General features: G+C 51.3%; 1 long non-coding RNA gene across 1 annotated transcript; it reads left to right on the top strand.

The window, feature by feature from the left end:
* The first annotated feature begins 266 nt into the window (after positions 1-266).
* Positions 267-1,138, top strand: LOC125545884. The gene is made up of 2 exons (XR_007300336.1): positions 267-539; positions 687-1,138. It is a non-coding gene; the product is annotated as an uncharacterized LOC125545884 (long non-coding RNA).
* Positions 1,139-10,983: the final 9,845 nt, after the last annotated feature.

The raw sequence follows: 10,983 nt of genomic DNA, 5'->3' as shown, positions 1-10,983 counted from the left end.
TGGATTATGTTGTCTGCAATGCCACCACTAAGAAATGGGTGTCCGTGCCTGCCACCGACTGGTCCAGCAAGGTGGGCGTCGCTCGCCTCGGATTTGACCCGGCCATTACTTCCCACTTCCGTGTATTCGAGTTCATAGATGAGGAGGCGTTGGGTATATCCGAGGACAAGCAAAACGACGAGTTGTATTGATGCATCCATATACTAGCAATTTACTCCTCCAAAGCTGGGGCATGGAAATATCGAACAGTTGAGTATGGTCCATTTGCGATACCCAAGAATTCACCTGGCTCATTTTTAAACGGGATCCTTAATTTGGCTGCCTATAATAATTTAATTGTAGCTGTTGATGTGGAAGGAGATAATTGGTCACTTGTTCATATTCCTAAGCCACCGTACTATGCTGATGATATCAATGGCATATTTCCATCACAGGGACAGTTGTATTTTGCAAATAGTCCTGCTGATTCTGATGGTTCTGAATTGTCAATCTGGGTTCTTGACGACTTCGTTACAGGAAAATGGAGTTTGAAACACAATGTGAGCCACTTGCAGTTGTTTGGAACAAAGTATTCATCGTATGCGAATGATTATAGTGTTATTTCAATGCATCCAGAACACAGTTTGATTTTTATAGTCGGTGGACATAACAAGACACTAATGTCATATGACATGGATTCTATGCAGCTGTGTTTTATATGTCAACTTGGATCTGAGTGTAGAGCTGAATTGCCTGGCTGTGGTGACAAGACTCTTTTTTATCCACACGTTCCCTTGTTCTCAGAGTCATTGGCAGATATGGACTAAATGTCTATGCAACGCTGTTTTTTTTGTGAACATGGTTCTGAATGTGAGGTTTGATGGCTTGGCTGCTGCACACTGCAGATTCATAACTGTCCATGTTTCTGACACTATTGAAGTTAAGTCTGGAATCTGGGTAGCGGTAACTGGCGTAGACATTTATCAAGTTGTGAGAGTATATGTTGGTGCTTGAGCACCCTCATGTCCTGAATATTGCAGTTAACTTAGTGACTGAACTTGTGTTTGTATAATTGTATATATTCATGGCTGTTACAGCCAATAAAGTTGTAACACCCTGCTACTTTAATCATGGATATAATGATCATTTTGTTGAACCATTATTACTGTCTTCTATATGTAAATTCATATATGTGTTGCAACTTTTGCCTTTGGATCTGCTCTTGCTTTGGCATGCTAATGAATGTCTAAATTCCAATTTAAGAATATGGCCTCGAAGCTTCTGTTTATCTCCAGTCAACAATGAAATGATCACGTGTAGAGTATTTCTTTTGGAATTAGATAATGTCGCCCAGGATGTAAATCTTTCGAAGGTTGAACTGGATTTATATAATTTCTTTTAGGACTTTTTATTACTTAATTGCATACTTCATTTACTGCAGACTTTTGACAGAAGATGCCTTATCTGTATGTTAGTTTTAAAGTATTGGAAGATAGCTATCATTACTGTAGAACATGTGGGGTCTATACTGGAGTGTTAAAACAACTAGTAGTTCTTGTATGACACCAAGCAACCTTGGATTGTCTTAAATATATTTTATCAATTCCTAGTTTATCTCTGCTGTAAGTAAAACTTGAGGATCCTCAAGGACTTGATCAGATTTGAGCAAGCAGCGCTGACTCTACTGAACCTTGTGTAGTGCCTGCTCTACTTTCAAAAATTCTGTTCTGTCGTGTTCGATCTGAGGAGTTGGCTGTAGCAAGCCGTAGAGTTCGTTGAAGCTGCTCTCGGGTGTGGATTTCCCGCCTCTAAGTTCCACAAATGGGAAGCTCTTCCTCTCCTCGAGGAAAGATTAATCCTCCACGAGCAACTATCTGCATAACATTGCTTCTTCCGACTGCCGTAATATTCCTGGATGCTTCCTATTCCCAACATGCTATGTGTGTAACTCCTATATCCTAGATGCCATTCCTTCTTCATCCTCTTAAGTCTCGACTTCCGAGAGATGGTGTAGGCAGAAGGACATAAGAAGAAGACCATGTGACAACTAGATGGATGTATATGTCGAGCTAAGGTTGAAGATAGAACATTCCAAATATTTATATGTGTGGTGGCCGCATATCATGAATATTCAAAGATCTCAAATCATGATCATACTGTCTTTTAGTATAATATATAAAACTTGTATGGTGCCTACTCTGTTGTATTTGACGAGCAAAACTACTGTCATATTTGAAGTTAACATTCAGATGTCCCTAAAAAGGATGCTTTTTTATAGGAACAGCACTATCATGCATCAGGATTTACAACTGGATGCAGTTTTAAATACTGTTGTATGCAGTGATTAAATCAAATTGTAAAGGAACTGGCATGATTGGAACTGTCATAATAATGGTGGTTTTGTAAGATGATGATTTAATTTTCATCTACTGTTGTGTGCTACCCGTGTGTGCAGTGAACATCTACTGTGTACACAGTTCCTTTGGTATTTTCTCAAGCGTTTTGTTTTGCATGTCTCCATTTTATTAGGCGAGGAGTACAGGGAGGGTCATGATTGATCAGTGTAGGGAGGGCGTTAACTGAAGCTGCCCATTAGTAAATTGGGTTTATAAAAAAAGGACAGTTACTACTCTTTCACGTTCTAATGGACCGATGATAAGGATAATTACTAGAATGAAAGGAAAGTCAATTGCCTCCTACATATCAGATGTACTATGTAATAATTTGACAGAAGGGATGACAAGCGCACCATATGTTCTGCTAGTACAAAACTCTCAATAAAAAAAATGACAACGAGTGAAATAGTGCAAACTAGATGACACAGCAAGGCGCCAATCTGCTTGTAGTCTTCCGGACCTACGCCTCTGCATTCTTGCGCTAAACGATGCTTCCTCAATCAAATACCTAGACAACTTTTGTCTAGGCGTGGTGCCTTGCGTGATCACCATAATTAGGTTTGTTACACGAGTCTTCAGACCATGTGAACAAACATCTTCCTGGATGCCTACTATTCCAAACATGCTACATGTGTTTTAACTCGTAGATCAATGGGCACTGGTTCCTCTTGTCTTAAGTCTCACATTTGAGAGATGGTGCGAGTATGAGGCCATAGGAAGAAGACCCCGCGATAACCATGTAGATATATATCAAGCTAAGATTGAAGATAGTACATCCCTAATGTTTATAGAACGCGATTCGAGTTTAGTGTATAGTAATTATTTAAAAAGCCCAAAATCAAGACCATATTATCTTCTAGTACAATGAAAATTAATATCCGAATTCACGTTTGAATAAGATGGTTGTTGTATACTATCCTTTAATAAAAAAGAAGTGTAAATGTGTTCAATTCAATAGTCCTAGCATCTGTATAAAGAGAATAACGTTGGCTACAAATATTGGAATGCGTAAATTACTAGGGCTCCCTGCTCTTCTAAAAATATGACTGAATGAATTATATGTTTGCTTACATGGTCCTTTCCTTTCCGATGTGTGTGCGTTTTGTGTTAACATGTGCTCTATTTATGTGTGGTCGCTTTTTGTTGTGTTTGATAAGGATGATACTATGTTGTAGGGTTGTTGGCTAGACACAGTTTTCGGAAGAGATCGCAGCTTAACTCGTAGGTGTGTCATGCATGTTCTGCTACTAGTTGTATATCTTTGGCACGCCCTTCCCTCCAGAGAGGAAGGCGGACAGTGAGGCACCCACAGTGCAAGACGGAGAAGAGGAAGACTAGGGCCCACGGGCAGTGACAGCAGACTAGTCCATGGGTAGGCAGTGTGTGTATGGCGAGTGGGGCCATGAGCAGCCAGGCTATATGTATGTGTGCATGACCACCGAGTGGGGGCATCGTTGTAAAAGAATATTACCGAATCCTCAATCGATCTTCTTCTTCCAGCTCTCACCTGCTCTATCTTCTCCCTCAAGCTCATCTAATTCCTCCCGGTCCCCTTTCCCTCTTGCTTCGATCCGACAGGGTTGTTACAACTTGGTACCAGAGACTGGTTACGATCCGCCGCCGCGCCTCAATCCCTCGATCCGGCCGTAACATCCAACGCGAAAGGTGTTGGATTGCTCCGGCGATCCGACGTGAAATCCTGAGCGGGGTCGGTTTGATTTGGGGCGGCAGCGACGACGCCGTCATCCACTTCGTCCGCGCGGACTAAGTTTGTGCTCCAGGCCATGGAGGGGATCCAGAAGACGCTGGAGGAGTTGTTGACCAAATTTTCGTCACTCTCGACCGAGGTTCAGCACTTGAGCACTCAGGTGACCGAGTTTGGCGACGGCCTAGATGTGGTCAAGCGGACGCAGGACACGGAAGCGGCGGCGCGTCTGGCCGCATTATCCTCGACGACGTCCACCGCAGCGATGCTGGTACGGTGAACAAAGGGCCTCCGCTAATCCACCCGCCACCGCCCCCTCCACCGCGTCGGGAGGCACACCAGGAGCGCCACACCGCACAGCCTCCTCTACTGCATCGGGAGGAACACCAGGAGCGCGACAACTACAGAAACAAGCCGCCGAAGCATGACTTCCCTCATTTCAGCGGCGACGCACCGCGGCTATGGTTCGATCTTTGCCACAACTATTTCGAGCTCTATCAGACACCACCGGAGCAGTGGGTGTCCACAATGGTATGGAGGGGCACGCCGCGCTCTGGTGCCAAGCCCACAAGTGTGTCCATGGCCTGGGCGACTGGTACGCATTCACTAGTTTGGTCAGGATGAGTTTGACGCCCTGCTACATCGTCTTCATCATCTCAAGCACACGGACACCGTAACAAAGTACCGGCACGCTTTTGAGGCCATCATGTACCACTTGATCGCCATGGATCCCTCACTCGGCCACAAGTTCTTCGTGTCCCAGATCATCATAGGCCTTCATGACGAGGTTCGCATGGGCGTGCGCCAACACGCGCCCACCAGTGTCTCTTGGGCAGCAACTCTTGCCCGGATTCAGGAGGAGGAAGTAGAGCATAGCAGGCCGCGGGGGCGCCCACCAGTGTATGCGCGGCCACTACCACAACTTCCAGTACCAGTAGTCGCTGCTGGCCCAGTTCAGCCACACAATGACGGGCCAAGCGGGGACCAGATGATTTTGGCCACGAGCGTCAGCTCAGGGAATTTCGCCGCGCAAATGGCCTTTGTTTCAAATGCGGCGACAAGTACTCACGGGAACACAAGTGTAATAAGGTGGGACAACTTCCGACCATCGAAGTGGGTGACCATGGTGAGCTTCTATCTGACAATGCAATCTGTGCGCTGGAGCTGTTGGATGATAATTTGGACGAGCCGGCATCCTGTTGTCAAATCTTTGTTCATGCAGTAGCTGGTACAGAATCCGCGAGCACCATGCGTCTCCGGGCTCTCGTTGGCAACCAGGTGATGTTACTATTGGTGGACTCCGGTAGCACCCATACTTTTGTCAACGCAGCATTTGCCGCGCGAGCTGGGTCAGTAACAGTTCGTGTCACTAATGGCAACACTCTACAATCCACTCAACAAGTTTCGCAACTGAAGTGGTGGTGTCAAGGACACACTTTCTCAACAGATATGAGGTTGCTCGAGTTGGGGGCCTACGATGCAGTTCTGGGTGTCGACTGGCTCGCGCAATTCAGTCCCATGAATTGTCACTGGGTCTGAAAATGATGGAGTCCCGCTACGGCATGACAAACATTCAGTTACAGGGTGTACGTGCACCAGGGGAACCCTCTCTAAATGAAATCAGGGCTGATCAGTTATACAAATGGATTCAGGGTAACGAAGTTTGGGCGCTCGCAGTCATCCAGTCTGCTGAATCTGCTCAGCTACCACCGGAGCAACTTCCACTACCTTTGCAAGCTTTTCTGACTGAATTTGCCGATGTCTTCCAGGAACCCAACTCCCTTCCTCCGCATCGAGTTTTCGATCATGCTATTCATTTGGATCCAGGGGCTTCTCCTCCCAATGTACGCCCCTATCGTTATTCCCCTTCACAGAAGGATGAGATAGAACGTCAGGTTGCAGAGATGCTGAAAGCTGGCTTGATCACCACGAGCATAAGCCCCTTTGTTGCTCCCGTTCTTTTGGTGAAAAAGAAAGATGATACTTGGCGGTTTTGCATCGATTATCGTTGCCTCAATGACATCACTATCAAAAACAAGTTTCCGCTACCGATCATCGATGAATTGCTTGACGAATTGTCAGGAGCTCGCTTCTTCTCGAAGTTGGATTTACGTGTCGGATATCATTAGATTAGAATGCGACCGGAGGATGAAGAGAAAACGGCTTTTAAAACTCATCACGGGCATTTCCAGTTTCGTGTGATGCCATTCGGGGTGACAAATGGACCACCAACATTTCAGTGCCTCATGAATTCAGTTTTTGCTCCAATGACACGAAAGTATGTCATCACATTCTTCGACGACATCCTGACGTACATCCCTTCCTTTGACGAGCATTTGCAGCACCTGCACCAAGTGTTGGAAATGCTACGCGAGCACAAACTATACGTGAAGCTTTCAATGTGCTCTTTTGCCCAGTCCTCCATCAATTATTTGGGGCATGTGATCTCAGCAGCTGGGGTCGCCACGGAGACAGAGAAGACTGATGCCATTATGAAGTGGCCGCAGCCATCGTCCCAAACGGAGCTGCATGCATTCTTGGGCTTAACCGGGTATTATCAAAAATTTGTCAGCAACTACAACATCATCACTAAGCCACTGACAACACTCCTTAGCAAGATGGATTTTCTGTGGTCGGAGGCAGCAACTACACATTTCAGAAACTAAAGGAAGCCATGACAACAACACCAGTGCTAGCCCTCCTAGATTTTTCTCTACCGTTCACAGTCGAGATTGATGCGTGTGCAACCGGCGTTGGTGCTGTTTTGTCCCAGCAGGGTCACCCTATTGCCTTTCTGAGTCGTGCGCTAGGGGTCAACAATCTCAAACTGTCAGTTTATGAGAAAGAGTTCCTTGCAGTTATGATGGCCATTGATCGCCGGCGGCCATACTTACAACGGGGTCCATTTACAATCATGACGGATCACAAGAGCTTATGCACATTAGGGGAACAGCAACTCGGCTTCGGTCTACATCACAAAGCCATGGCTAAGTTGGGTGGCTTATTGTTTCAATTCAAGTTCAGACGTGGCGTGGACAACACTGCAGCAGACTCGTTGTCCCGGATTGGCCATCTGCTTACCATCGTAACAACATCCACATGTCAACCATCATGGATTCAAGAGGTACGAAACTCATATCAACCTGATGCTAAAGCTACTGACTTATGCGAGCATTGGCTGTCCACAGTCCAGACGATCACAGGCAGGAATTGGACAGAGGCATGATCAAGTATAAAGGCCGCTTATGGATTGGCGATAATGCAGCTTTGCAGACCAAACTAATCAGTGAACTTCACACCACAGCAGTTGGGGGGCATTCTGGCATACGCCCAACGTACTTGCGCCTGAAGAATTTGTTTTAGTGGCCAGGGATGAAAGTGCAAGTGGAGGAGTTTGTGAAGCAATGCACTGTTTGTCAACAAGCGAAGCATGAGCATGCACACCCATCCAGCACTCTCCAACCATTAGGGCATCTTCAGCCGCGCTCCCAGAAAGGCCTCACCAGGCGATTTTTTCGCGCCGGCGCCGAAAAAACGGCCCAGTCGTGCCCCCAGGAGCCCGTTTTTCGCCGGCTTGGGCCGAAAACAGCGCCGGCGGACCCAGGCCGAACCCGGCGCACTGGGGGGCGCCCGGGGGCGCCGGGGCGAGCTGTTTTGGCGCGAAAAAGATGCGGGCCAGCCGTGTCAGCGACTCGGCGCCTCGTCTTCCCCCAACGGCCTCGGTTCCCGCAGGGAATCAATGGCAAGGCTGCCGCCGGTCAGCCTTGCCATTGATTCCTCACGGGCGGCGCATTCACGGGACGGCGCGCCGACGCCTCCCCTCCCTCGCACGCGTACACACGGGCGCGGCCCGGCTATAAAAGCCGGCGGCCTCCACTCGCCTGTGCCCACACCAGCCCCGCCCCTCGCCGCCGTCCAGCCCCTCCCTCTCCCTGCCTCTCCCGAGCGCCGCCGCCCAGCCCCTTCCTCTACCTCTCCCGAGCCCGCCCAGCCCCGCCGTCGCCATGGCGGAACGCTTCCCCAGAGACAAGGCGGCGGCCAACGGCTTCGGCCGCCGTTCGCTCCGCGAACAGGAGTCCTGGCTCCTGTTCCTGTTCCCACACCAGCCCCGCCCCTCGCCGCCGTCCAGCCCCTCCCTCTCCCTGCCTCTCCCGAGCGCCACCGCCCAGCCCCTCCCTCTACCTCTCCCGAGCCCGCCCAGCCCCGCCGTCGCCATGGCGGAACGCTTCCCCGAAGACAAGGCGGCGGCCAACGGCTTTGGCCGCCGTTCGCTCCGCGAACAGGAGTCCTGGCTCCTGTTCCAGGCGAACATCCCGGCGCCGCCGGACATGCGCGCAGGGCCAACGGGGTGGAGACTCAGCGCCGGGGGAGTGCCCATTCCCCCGTTGCCCGACGCCGTGGCGAAGCCGAAGTACTTCGCCGAGGAGGTCGAGATTGTGCGCGCGTCCCTCACCGACGCCCAGCTCTCCCTCCCCCAGTACGCCGCGACAACCACGCGGCCTGGGCGGCGTATTTCGAGCGCCGCCAGCAGCAGTGCTTGGCGTCCACCAACGGCGCGCCGGTGGTCGGCGGCCGGCAGAACAGCGAGGGGCGCCACCTCTGGTGGGGCGTCCCCGACCGCACACTCGAGGGCGTGCTCACGTACCTCGAGGGCGGCAACGACCCGCCGTTGGCGTACCCCTCGGCGAGGGTGGTTGCCCCGGCGCAGCACCGACGCGTCGGGCCATGGGCGCCAAGGAGGTTCGGCACCTCCTCTTCTTCCTCCTCATCACGCTCTTCTTCACACTCCTCCGGCTCTCCGGCGCTGCTCGGCGTCAAGGCCGAGCCCGCGGCGGAGACGCCGCTCGACCGGCGCACTCGCAGCGCCGGCATCGTCATCAACGAGGGCGGCCGGCGCGCCTCCTCCTCGTCGGCTCCTCCGCGCTTCGTCAAGCCAAAGTAGGAGCCGGGGCTGGCGCCGGTGAAGACGGAGCCGGGGCTGGCGCCAGTGAAGGCGGAGCCGGGGGTGAAGGCGGAGTTCGACGAGGACGACACGGCCCTCGAATGGGCGCGCCAGGACTACATTGCGATGGAGAAGGCGCGCCGGGAGAAGGAGAAGGAGCGCCAGCGTGCCGCCCTACGCCGCTTCAAGGAGCGCCGACGCGGCCGCGAGGAAGGCGGGGTCGTCGTCTTATGCGACAGCGACGACGACGACGACACGCCGCTGCCTGTTCGCCATGGCGACGCCGGGCAGGGGTCCAGCAGGGGCACCCGCGTCAAGGAGGAGAAGGCCGACGACGACGATGGCGGCGACGGCGGCGACGACTTCAGCCCCTTTCTTTTTTTTAGATTAGGTTAATGTAATGTTTGGACGAATTTCGCCGAAATTTGCCATGTTTGGCCGAAATTTAACTAGTTTTTATGTAACTTCGCCGAACGTTCTTTTTTTTTGTTTTTTAATACGCGCCTGGGGGCGGCCCTGGGGGCCGACGGCTGGGGACCGACTCGCCCCCAGGGCCATTTTTTGCGCCGGCTCACCCCCAGGCGGCGCTTTTAGACGCCCCCTGGAGGGCCAACGGCTGGAGATGCCCTTATCAATACCTGATCGAGCTTGGGGAGAGGTGACGATGGATTTCATAGAAGGCTTACCGCGCTCGGATGGTGCTGATGTGATCCTAGTGGTGGTTGATCACCTAACAAAGTATGCCCACTTTACCGCGCTGCATCACCCGTTCACAGCTCCTCAGGTGGCACGGGCATTCCTTGATAACATTGTCAGAGTACATGGAGTTCTAAAATCCATTGTCTCGGACCGTGACAAGATCTTTACAAGCGCTTTTTGGAGGAAATTATTTGCACTGGTTGGAACTAAACTGTTGTATACCACGGCGTATCACCCACAGACGGATGGCCAGAGCGAGCGCGTCAACCAGTGCCTTGAGCACTACCTGCGCCGCGCCGTCCACGACACGCCGCACCGCTGGAAGAAGTGGCTACCTATGGCGGAGTTTTGGTACAACTCCAGCTACCACAGTGCAATTGGTTGTACGCCGTTCAAAGCTCTATACGGTACCCCAATTTTGGAGCTCTGCCCAATCCGTTTAACGTTCAGACTCCGGAATCACTACAGGACCTAGCCGCAGAGCATTAGCAGTTCACTGACATGCTCAAAGACCACCTGCAGCGCCCCCAGCATCGCATGAAGCACCAAGCTGATGGCAAGCGCACATAGCGGGAGTTCAGCATGGGCGACCAAGTGCTACTCAAGTTGCAGCCCTACGTCCAGTCATCGGTGGTCAACACGCCATGTCCGAAGCTCGCCTACAAATTCTTTGGACCATATACAATCCTCAGCCGCATTGGATCGCTCGCCTACAAGTTGGATCTGCCACAGGAAAGCCAAATTCATCCGATTTTTCATGTTTCGCAGCTAAAGCCGTACACAGCGGACTACTCACCAATCTTCAATCAGCTACCAGTGCCACCGGACCTCACCATCGGTGACCTGGTGCCGCACGCTATTCTGGAGCGCTGCCTGGTCAAGATAGGGAATGCCGCCATCCCACAGGTACTGGTGCATTGGCGTACCTTGTCACCAGCGAGTGCCATCTAGGAGAACTACCATGCATGTGTTGCAGCAAAAATTCCCAAACATGGATCATGAAGGGGGAGCTCCGCCTCAAGCGGAGGGAAATGTCACGCCCTTCCCTCCAGAGAGGAAGGCGAACTGTGAGGCACCCACGGTGCGTGACGGAGAAGAGGAAGACTAGGGCCCACGGGCAGTGACAGCGGACTAGTCCATGGGTAGGCAGTGTGTGTATGGTGAGTGGGGCCATGAGCAGCCAGGCTATATGTATCTGTGCGTGACCACCGAGAGGGCATCGTTGTAAAAGAATATTTCTGAATCCTCAACCGATCTTCTTC

The sequence above is a fragment of the Triticum urartu genome, chromosome 3 (assembly GCF_003073215.2).
Source record: "Triticum urartu cultivar G1812 chromosome 3, Tu2.1, whole genome shotgun sequence".
Classification (NCBI taxonomy): domain Eukaryota; kingdom Viridiplantae; phylum Streptophyta; class Magnoliopsida; order Poales; family Poaceae; genus Triticum; species Triticum urartu.
This window is presented reverse-complemented; position numbering and strand designations above follow the sequence as displayed.